The sequence below is a fragment of the Rhincodon typus genome, chromosome 6 (genome assembly GCF_021869965.1).
Source record: "Rhincodon typus isolate 14 chromosome 6, sRhiTyp1.1, whole genome shotgun sequence".
Lineage (NCBI taxonomy): Eukaryota > Metazoa > Chordata > Chondrichthyes > Orectolobiformes > Rhincodontidae > Rhincodon > Rhincodon typus.
In genome coordinates this window covers 6,369,730-6,381,775 of record NC_063337.1, presented here as the reverse complement: position 1 = coordinate 6,381,775, position 12,046 = coordinate 6,369,730, and the positions used below count along the sequence as shown (strand labels likewise).

General features: G+C 42.6%; 1 protein-coding gene across 1 annotated transcript in view; it reads right to left on the bottom strand.

The window, feature by feature from the left end:
• Positions 1-12,046, bottom strand: part of LOC109914160 (alkaline ceramidase 3-like) — a 225,651-nt gene that overhangs the window by 48,396 nt on the left and 165,209 nt on the right. The window lies entirely within an intron of this gene.

Genomic DNA, 12,046 nt, shown 5'->3' with positions numbered 1-12,046 from the left:
CCTTTCTTGGCCATACCATCTTTATATCAACCTATTAAAGTGATTGGCCCTATGTGGCAAGTGTGTTTTATGGGGTTCCTCAACCCAGGTGTTGCTAAATCTTGTGATAATAACTGCACTGCATTTTTAAGGGCCAGTGTGCTTCCTGAAGAGTAAGTGGTGCTCCCCTACACCCTGATGAAATGATTGACTTTTGCTGCATTAAAGATATTTAGCACACTGAAAATCCCCCACCCAAAAGCAATGGCTTCAGTTACTCAAACTTGTATTCCAACCTCTTCTGATGGGGTCTACACCCAAGTGTCCCTTGTTTATGTCTATATTATTGGGCTATTGCATTGTAGAGTGCATCACACCAGCCAGGCCTCATCCTGTTCTTGCTCAATATCCTTCCACAGTTTCCTCCAGATGTGACTGTGTTGTGATTAGCAACGAAAGTGTGGCCATTTTGTTGGATTTCCCCTTTCCCTAGGCTAATGAAGCCAAGCATGGTAGTAGGAGTAGGTAGTAGGACTTACAGATCCAGCGCAAACATAACAAGCTGAATAGCCTCTTTCTGTGCTCTGATTAATTTCAATTTTGTGTTAGAGTGTGGTCATTGCTGCAATCCAATTTTGCCTCCATCTGTAACTCTTCTCTGGTTGACTCGCTGGAGACTGTCTCAGGACTTGATCTTGGGTTTCCTGCTGGTTTGTATTGTTCAGTATTGCACTACAGAGTATTGCCTTTATCCACTAAACCTTTGGGTGGCTGCAGTGAGATGAGTATTTTATATAGATGAGGGTAGCTCTTTTAAATGAACGGATATTTCTACATCTATCATCTGTTAAAATTTAAAACTAATTGGCAGTGCTGCATGACCTTTTGAATTCAAGTTCTATTCATGCTTACAGGTGCCATTCTCTAACTCAACTGACAGATACAGAAAATTCTCTGTCCTGTTGACCTATAGAAATTACCCAGAGCTACAATTATCATACTCCTCCCCATATGTACTGTTCACATTAAGTGGCAACCTGTGGTTTTGCATTTTTAAGTCAAAGTTATGGGTTTCAAGCTCAGCTGTCCAGTGCACTGCTGGGGTAATGTTGTATGTTTGGAGGTTCCATGTGTCAAAAGTGATGTTAAAACGTCCGCCCATTTTGCCTCCACATGTGGACACACTGGCAAAGGTCCAAGGAAGAATGCCCAAACTTTTCGTCACCAATATCCGTCCCTCAATCAACATCATTTTAAACAGACAATAATCTGGTCATTGTCATGCTGACTGTGGGATCTTGCTGTGTGAAAATTGCTGCATTTGCTACATTATTACCACCTCTTGTGATGGGAAAGTTTATAATGGGATACTGAGTTCAGCTGTGCATTCAGCAGCTTTGAGTTTCCTTGAAGTGAGGTGCCTTCTGCAAAAGGGACGATTTGATGTTGTGGTATGTGATTTGAGACCCTAACCACTGTTGTACTTTGGGTTGTTTCCATGGCTAATGCAGTTGATGTTTTATACACGGTCTGTTTTTCTCTATTCATTAAGAACTTGCCAGCTAATATCATCAAGAAGGCAACTGTCTGAAAGTGACCTCCCAGTCTGAAAAGTATGAAATAATTTCCTGCATTACAACAGTTGTCAAAAGTACATCATTGGATACAAGTCCTTTGGGGTGTGGTTGTCAGGAGTACTACATAAATACAAGTTTTCTGTACATTCTGTTTCACTCTGCAGAAAGCTTCTATCTACAGTGTTCTGTCACATTTGTGCCAGTCCTGCTGTATGACGAATACTTTTGTATCCTTCCTACTCTGCACATCCAAACTGTGATCTTCCTCTCCACTCCCTCTGCCAAACAGACAAAACTCAAGTATTGATGAAGACGCTTTGCATTGAAGTGATGGGGAACAAACTGAACAGGTCTAATTTGAGCTCTTATTTTAAAAGAAAGACAAGTTGTACTCCTGAAATAGTTTCTGAAGGTCCTGCCTTGCACAGGGGCCACAGTATGCGTTCAGCCCTATGTTTGGCAGAGAGGAGGAGCTGTGGAGGGACTCCAGCACTTTTATAGGCAGGTTCTGTGGGCATGAGCTCTGCGTCATGTCTGGGCTTACACAGTGGAGCTCTATGAAGTGAACTGCATTTTTTTCCAAAAAAAAGGAATGCTACAGCTGAGCAGCATATTGTGCAAGAAACGTTATAACTTCAGCATAGCTGATCACATTCACTTGGTTAACTGGGATTTGACTCTTCCGAAAGATTGAAACCATGTTAAATCTCATTTGCTAGGGAGAGTAATTTGGCACAACACAACACACCATATGGTTCATATATAAGCCACTGAGTCCTGTTATTTGTTCCCCATGATCTATACATGAGAAATTAATATTAAATTTATGAAGGTGATTCTAAATGGAACTTGTCAGTGAGACGTTAAGGTCAAATTCCTTAGATGGATATTAAAGATCCCCAGGCATTATATTGAAGATGAACAGGGAGTTTGCCCCAGTTCCTGTTGAATATTTATCTCTATCAGCATCATTAAAACAATATCTGGTTAATATCTAACTGCTATGTGTCGGAGCTGGCCGTGTATCTATTGTCTGCCATGTTTTCTACAGTACAACGGTGAATGCACTTCAAAGTATGTAACTGGGTAGAAAGATTTATGAAATAATTCACAATAGATTTATTGATGTATGAATGCTATAAAATACCATTTCAACATTTACCCATCTCACCATCACTTTATCCCACCCTCCTTTGAAGATGCCGAATCCTGCTGGAGTACAAATCCCCAAAAGGCCAATTGCCTAATATAACCACACTCAATTGGCCATCCACCCAGGCCTTGCTTATGGGAATCAAGAGACTTTCAGACCTGGATAGAAACAGTTGGGGAGTCTGAGCTATTCCTCATACTTCCCAGCATGAACCACTGGATGGAGTCCAAGGAGTTAATAATTTTCACTGCCTTCAGCAGGCAGTAAAGGAGAAGTCATTATAGTCCTACCAGACCATTAGAGAGAGAGTCAATAGTTGATGGTTTACCCTGGGAGTCAGTCACCACACCTCAGGCAAGGGGAGAGGTTGAGAAAGACAGCCTTTCATGGTAACCTCAGCTGGTGTGGAAATTGAACCTGAACTGTTGGCGTCACACTGCATCACAAATCAGCTGTCCAGCCAACTGTACAGCAGGCAGTAAAGACTTGAACATTTTTTTTAGAAATGTGTCCTTCACAGAGTTTCACTATAGATGAGATGCACTGCCCAAACTCAAGAGTTACAACCACTTTATTAACAACAGTGATCTCCCCTTTTCTGGGTGTTTTAAAATGTAAGTGGGACACCAATTATTATTTTAGGTTGAAGTTGATTAGGACACTGCCAAGCATGTTGAAACATGGGCAACATATCTGCACACAGCAAAGTTCCACAAATGGCAATGTGAACTGGCCAGATAATCTACTTTAGTGATAACATTCAATAAATTGTTGGGCAAAACCTTGCTCTTACGCAAATAATGCCACAGATCTTTTACATTTATCTGAGAGGGGAGGTGGGCCCTCAGTTTAATGTTCCATTCAAAGGATAACAGCTCTATCAATGCAGTATTTCTTCATAACTGAACTAGAGTTTCAGTCTAAACAAGATCTCCAAAGAAAAAGAGAAATTGCTTTGAAGGCCTCCAGTTATGTTAAAACGTTTATAGTCAATTCAGAAACATATTCACGTATAAAGTGAGTAAAGTAGCTTTACTCTGCTTACAACATGCTCCTACAAACAACCAAGTGATTATCACAGGAAAATCAGTTTTAGTGATGTTGATTTATGGATAAATCTTGGCCAGGGCACCAAGGAGAATTTCACAGTATTTTCTTCAAAATGGTGACATGAGACTTTTTACATTCACCTCCGATAATAGTCAAGGCCTCAGTTTAGCATCTCATTCAACAGTGTTGCATGGGTATGTCAGCCCAGATTTTGTGTCCAAGTGTTGAGAGTTTTTAAAACACTTCCTTCACAGGTTGTGGATGTCTCTGGCTAGGCCATCCCTAATTGTGGGTGAGATGTTTTTGCTGAACGCCTTCTTGAACCACTGCAGACCATGTGGCATACTTAAATCTACCAGATTTTTAGTGAGAGGCAAGAATGCTACCAAGTGAGCCAAAGCTGAATAAAAACTAAAGTACTTTGTAATGTCCCAAGACTGTGAGTTATTTTGCCTTTTTTTAATGAAGTTGAAATATTCAATGTAATGATAATGCCAAGTTGTATTTGTTTACACATGCCTAGTGTGTGACCCTGATATATTGGTAGGATTTTCTTTTCCGGTTATTCTTTGGTATGATGTGAGTCTTGCTGGCAAGGCCAATACGCTGCCTAACCCTAATTACTCAACTGAACGGCTAGCTAGGCCATTTCAGAGGACATTTGAGAGTCAACCGTGACACTGCATTTCCAGAGGTACAGGTAAGGGTGGCAGATTTCCTTGTAAAAAGATATTAACAAAGCAGATTGATTCTGACAATCAATGATAGTTTCATGATCATCATTAGTGAGCTTATTTTTCAATTCAATATCTAAATGAATTTAAGTTCCAGCAGCTGTTGTGTTGGGATTTGAACTTGCCCAGAACATTAGCCCAGACCTCTGGTTTCTAGTCTAATTACATAGAACATAGAACAGTACAGCACAGTATAGCACAGTACAGGGCCTTCGGCCCACGATGTTGTGCTGACCTATTATCCTACTAAGATCAATCTACCCTGCATACACTACATTTTACTACCCTCCATGTGCCTATCCAAGAGTCGCTTAAAAGTCTCTAAAGTATCTGACTCCACTACCACTGCCGGCAGTGTATTCCACACACTCACCACTCTCTCTGTGAAGAACCTACCTCTGACATCTCCCCTATAGCTTCCTCCAATCACCTTAAAATTATGCCCCCTCGTAATAGTCATTTCTGCCCTGGGAAAAAGTCTCTGACTATCCACTCTATCTATGCCTCTCATCATCTTGTACACCTCTATCATGTCACCTCTCATCCTTCTTTGCTCCAATGAAAAAAGCCCTAGCTCCCTCAACCTTTCCTCAAAAGACCTGCCCTCCAGTCCAGGCAGCATCCTGGTAAATCTCCTCTGCACCATCTCTAAAGCTTCCACATCTTTCTTATAGTGAGGTGACCAGAACTAAAGACAGTACTCCAAGTGTGGTCTAACCAGTTTTATAGAGCTGCAGCATAACCTCAAAGATCTTAAACTCAGTTCCACTGCCAATGAAAGCCAACACATCATACGCCTTCTTTACAATCCTATCAACATGGGTAGCAACTTTGAGGGATCTATGGACGTGGAACCCAAGATCCCTCTGTTCTTCCACACTGCCGAGAATCCTGCCATTAACCTTGTATTCTGCACTCAAATTTGACCTTCCAAAATGAATCACTTCACACTTTTCTGGGTTGAATTCCACTTCTTTGCCCAGCTCTGCATCCTGTCAATGTCCTGTTGTAACCTACAACAGCCCTCCACGCTGTCCGCAACTCCACCAACCTTCGTGTCATCGGCAAACTTACTAACCCACCCTTCCACTTCCTCATCCAAGTCATTTATAAAGATCACAAAGAGCAGAGGTTCCAGAACAGATCCCTACGGAACACCACTGGTCACCGAGGTCCAAGCTGAATACTTTCCATCTACTACCACCCTCTGTCTTCTATTGGACAGCCAGTTTTGTATCCAGACAGCCAAATTTCCCTGAATCCCATGCCTCCTGGCTTTCTGAATGAGCCTACCATGGGGAACCTTATCAAATACCTTGCTAAAATCCATATACACCATACCCACTGCTCTCCCTTCATCAATGTGTTTTGTCACATCCTCAAAGAATTCAATGAGGCTTGTGAGGCATGACCTGCCCCTCACAAAGCTATGCTGACTATTTCTAATCAAACTGTGCTTTTCCAAATAATCATAAATACTATCTCTCAGAATCCTCTCCAATAATTTGCCCACCACAGAAGTAAGACTGACCAGTCTGTAATTTCCAGGATTATCCCTATTCCCTTTCTTGAACAAGGGAATGACATTTGCCACCCTCCAATCTTCTGGTAGTACTCCAGTGGACAGTGAGGGTGCAAAGATCATTGCCAAAGGGGCAGCAATCTCTTCCCTCACTTCCCGTAGAAACCTTGGGTATATCCCGTCTGGCCCAGGGGACTTATCTAACCTCATGTTTTTCAAAATTTCTAGCACATCCTCCTTCCTAACATCAACCTGTTCGAGCATATCTGCCTGTTTCATGCTAACCTCACAAACGTCAAGGTCCCTATCACTGGTGAATACTGAAGCGAAGTATTCATTAAGGACCTCCCCTACCTCCTTTGACTCCACACACAACTTCCCTCCACTATCACTGATTGGCCCTACCCTCACTCTGGCCATCCTCTTGTTCCTCACATTATTATAGAAAGCCTTGGGGTTTTCCTTGATCCTACCCACCAAGGTTTTTCATTTCCCCTTCTAGCTCTCCTATGTCCATTCTTCAGTTCCTTCCTGGTTACCTTGTAGACCTGTAGAGCCCTGTCTGATCCTTGCTTCCTCAACCTTAAGCAAGCTTCCTTCTTCCTCTTGACTAGGTGTTCAACATGTCATTCCCATTATGCCATTGTTTCCCCTGCTGAATAAGGAGTGGCCTTAAACACATTACCAAATGAAATGATTTTAAAGGGAGAAACCTAGCAGTATTTGTGCAGAAATCTTTGAAGTAACCCAGGACAGATTAACAAATTAACAAATCTTATGAGATCCTGGGATTTATAAATAAAAGCATAAAGTACAAATGCTAAGATGTTATGCTAAATCAATATAAAACAAAAGTCAGCTCCAGCTGGCATATTGTGTTCAATTCATAGCACTCCATTTTATGAGGTGTAGAGGAGCTTTACTGAAATGGTTTCAGAAATGAGGAATTACAGTTATGGGGATAATTTTGTAAAGCTTCTCTTCAGAGCAGAGAAGGTGAAGAGATTGGACAGATTGATTATCACCATGAGGGATTTACATAAAATAAATAAAGAGAAACATTTTCCAATCACTGGTGAATTGATAATCAGAGAGCACAGATTTAGGGTGTCCAGCAAAATAACCAGAGGAGAGTCATTGAATTTCTTAGCCTTGAGACTTAGAGTGAGCTAAGATGTATCGAGGGAGAACTGAAGTATGACACACAAAAAGAGGCTAGTCTACTAGTAGGAACCGATGAGGTTCCATTAAGGTCAGCAGGGATACGGTAGGAATGCCAATAGATAAGGAAGACTTAACATCCATGCAGTGCATTATCACACCACTCAGAAAGCGTTTCAAACTGTTTTATAGATAATCAGATCTACTTGTAGCAAATGTAGAATTACTTACAATTCTTCCAAACGGAGCCTTTTCCCTACACGTAATTTGTCTACCTATTTCTATGGAATTCCTGGGCCTTGTTTCTTCAGGAAATGTAGAATTTAACCATTCTAGGGTTGTAGACTTGCTCGCCGAGCTGGTGTATTTGATTGCAGACATTTCATCGTGCTGCTGGGTAACATCGTCAGTGTGCCTCCGGTGAAGCAGTGATGTTCCGTCCCGCTTGTTATTTATATGCCTTCATTTGCTGGGATGGTTAGTTATTTTTTTATTCATTTGTGGGATGTGGATGTTGCTGGCTGGCCAGCATTTCCTGCCCATCCCTCGTTGCTCTTGAGAAGGTGGTGGTGAGCTGCCTTCTTGAACCGCTGCAGTCCACCTGCTGTGGGTTGACCCTCAATGTCATTAGGGAGGGAATTCCAGGATTTTGACCTAGTGACAGTGAAGGAACGGCGATATATTTCCAAGTCAGGATGGTGAGTGGCTTGGAGGGGAACTTGAAGGTGGTGGTGTTCCAATATATCTGCTGCCCTTGTCCTTCTAAATGGAAGTGGCCGTGGGTTTGGAAGGTGATGTCTGAGGATCTTTGGTGAATTTCTGCAGTGCATCTTGTAGACAGTACACACTGCTGCTACTGAGCGTTGGTGGTAGAGGGAGTGAATGCTTGTGGACGTAGTGCCAATCAAGCAGTCTGCTTTGTCCTGGATGGTGTAAAGCTTCTTGAGAGTTGTTGGGGCTGTACTCATCCACGCAAGTGGAGGGTATTCCATCACACTCCTGACTTGTGCCTTGTAGATGGTGGACAGGCTTTGAGGAGTCAGGAGGTGAGTTACTCGCTGCAGTTATCCTAGCTTCTGACCTGCTCTTGTAGCCACTATGTTTATGTGGTGAGTCCAGTTGAGTTTCTGGTCAATGATAACCTCCAGGATGTTGATAGTGGGGTTTTAGTGATGGTAGCACCATTGAATGTCAAGGGATGGTGGTTAGATTGTCTCTTGTTGGTGATGGTCATAGCTGGCATTTGTATGGCACGACTGTCACTGGCCACCTGTCAGCCCAAGCCTGGATACTGTCCAGATCTTGTTGCATTTGAACACGGACTGCTTCAGTATTTGAGGAGTCGCAAATGGTGCCGACCATTGTGCAATCATCAGCGAACATCCTCATTTCTGACCTTGTGATGGAGGGAAGGTCATTGATGAAGCAGCTGAAGATGGTTGGGCCGAGCATACAACACTAAGAAACTCCTGCAAAGATGTCCTGGAGCTGAGAGTATTAACCTCCAACAATCACAACCATCTTTCTATGTGCCAGGTATGACTCCAAACACAAGAGAGTTTGCCCCTGATATCTATTGATTGCAGTTCTGCTAGGGCTCTTTGATGCCACACTCAATCAAATGCGGCCTTGATGTCAAGGGTTGTCACTTTCACCTCACCTCTGGAATTCAGCTCTTTTGTCCAAGTTTGAACCAAGGCTGTAATGAGATCAGAAGTTGAGTGGTCCTGGCGGAACCCAAACTGGGCGTCACTGAGCAGGTTATTGCTGAGCAGGTGCTGCTTAATAGTGCTGTTGATGACACCTTCCATCACTTTACTGATGATCGAGAGGAGACTGATGGGGCGGTAATTGGCCGGATTGGATTTGTCCTGCTTTTAGTGTACACAACATACTTAGGCAATTTTCCAAATTGTTGGGTAGATACCAGTGTTGTATCTGTTCTGGACCAGCTTGGCTAGGGGAGCAGCAGGTTCTGGAGCATAAGTCTTCAGTACTGTTGCTGGAATGTTGTCAGGGCCTTTGCAGTATCCAGTGTCTCCAACTGTTTCTTGATATCACGTGGAGTGAATCTGAAGAATGGTATCTGTAATGCTGGGGACCACTGGAGGAGGCTGAGATGGATCATCCACTCGGCTCTTCTGGCTGAAGATTGCTGTGAATGCTTCAACCTTATCTTTTGCACTGATGTGCTGGGCTCTTCCATCATTGAGGATGGGGATAATTGTGGAGCCTCCTCCTCCAGTGAGTTGTTTAATTGTCCACCACCATTCACAACTGGATGTGGCAGGACTGCAGAGCTTAGATCTGATCCGTTGGTTGTGGGATCGCTTAGCTCTGTCTATCACTTGCTGCTTTTGCTTTTGTTGTGCAAGTAGTCCTGTTTGGTGGCTTGACTAGGTTGACACCTCATCTTCAGGTACGCCCAGTGCTGCTCCTGGCATGCCCTCTTGCACTATTCATTCAACCAGTGTTGATCCCCTGGCTTGATACTAATGACTGAGTGGAGGATATGCCAGGCCATGAGGTTACAGATTGTGCACTAGAGTACAATTCTGCTGGTATTACTCCTGGTTTTGTTCATCAGTGGTTTGTATGTCGGATCTGGTTCAATATGTTTGTTGATGGAATTCCGGTTGGAATGCCAGGCCTCCAAGAATTCCCTGGCATGTCTCTGTTTGGCTTGTCTTATTATGGATGGGTTGTCTCAGTCGAATTCATGTTCTTCTTTGTCCGTGTGTATTGAAACCAGTGAGAATTGGTTGTGTCTCTTGGTGGCTAGTTGGTGTTCCTATATCCTTATTGCCTGTTTTCTTACAGTTTGGCCTATATTTCTCACATTCCTTGCATGGAATTTTGTGTACTACATTAGTTTTATTGGTTGTGGGTATGGGGTCCTTTGCGTTCGTCACTAGCTGTTTCAGGGTGGTTGTTGGTTTGTGGGCTACCCTGATACCTAGAGGTCTTAGTAGTCTTGTAGTCATCTCTGATATGTCCCTGATGTACAGTAGGGTGACGAGTGTGTCTGACCGTGTTGTGTCTTCTTGTTGTGGTCTGTCGCGGAGTTAACGGCGCATTGTGCTTTTTGGGTACCCATTCCTTTTAAAACTCTGTATATGTGCTCCTGTTCTGCTTTGCGCAATTCTGGGTTACTGCAGTGTGTTGTGGCTCGTTTGAATAATGTCCTGATGCAGCTCCATTTATTGGTGTTAGGGTAGTTGCTGGTGTAATTAAGTGTCTGGTCCGTATGTGATGTCTTTCCGTGAACACTAGTCTAGAGTTCCCCGTTGTTCTTACGTTCCACCATTATGTCCAGGAAGGGTAGTCAGTTGTTTTTCTCTTCTTCTTTTGTGAATTTTATTCCACTGAGGATGTTGTTTATGTGCCACTAGTCACCCTGCCGCACATCAGAGACATATCAGAGATGACCACAAGAATACTCAGACCCCAGGTATCAGGGTAGCCCACAAACCAACAACCACCCTGAAACAGCTAGTGACGAACGCAAAGGACCCCATACCCACAACCAATAAAACTAAGGTAATATACAAAATACCATGCAAGAACTGTGAGAAACATTACATAGGCCAAACTGGAAGAAAACTGGCAATAAGGATACACGAACACCAACTAGCCACCAAGAGACATAACCAATTCGCACTGGTCTCAATATACACAGACAAAGATGGACACAAATTTGACTGTGACAACACAGCCATAATAGCACAAAGCAAACAGAGATGCCAGGGAATTCCTGGAGGCTTGGCATTCCAACTGGAACTCCATCAATAAACACATTGAACTGGACCTGATATACAAACCACTGAAGAACAAAACCAGAAGTAATAGCAACCACCCCAGCAAACCAAGGCGTATAGATAACAAGTGGGTCGGAACACCAACGCCTTACCAGAAGCGCACTGATGATGTTACCTAGTAGGGAGACAAAATGTTTGCAATCAAACACACCAGCTCGCCCAGCAAGTCTGCAACCTCATCCGCAACCCGAGCTAGAAATCTTCTCAAAAAACTTTCACCGTTCTGGTTCATTAAAAAAATCTTAAAGCTTTACAGGTTCCTTACAATGCAAAAAATCTAAATGGCATTTGGCTTTATTTAAATTCAAGGTGATAATCAGATCATTTCTTGTTGAGAATTACACTCAACAAATCAATCCGCCTCATACCAACAAAGAACAAAGTATTCTGTGAATTTCTGCATCAAGGTTTGTCCTTATACTAATCTTGCATAGAATGAAGATGGTCAAAACATCTTCTTTGGGGTGTAAATTCAAGACCCCCTATAGTAATATGCATTAGTCAAAAATAAGTTGATTTGTAAAGCGTCATTAACATAATAAATTATCAGAAGGATCTTTACAAGAGGAATTATTAAATAAAATTTGACACTGTGCCACATTCGGGGATATATTAGCACAGATGATCTTAAGCTTGATCAAGGAGGTAGGGTTTAACAAACAATTTAAGGAATGAGAGCAAGTTGGAGAGATTTAGGAAGCAAATTCTGGGGAGCTTATGAATATGCAGCTTATGGCATGACTTACAACAGATAAAATTGTAATGTGGGCTAGCAGAATGAACTCCATGTGCAGAGATCATCGTGTTGAAATTCGACATTACTTTGCCCAGTCTGTACTGAGGAATTTGGGGCATTGAGGAAAATATATCAGCAACACAACTAGGGGGGAGTGGGCCAGAAATAGTTCCAACATTTCTCTGCGTCTCCTTTGACTTTTTTATGAGTAAAACTATGTGTAAAATACCAGAGATAGTGGGAACTGCTGATGCTGGAGAATCTGCGATAACAAGGTGTAGAGCTGGATGAACACAGCAGGCCAAGCAGTATCTGA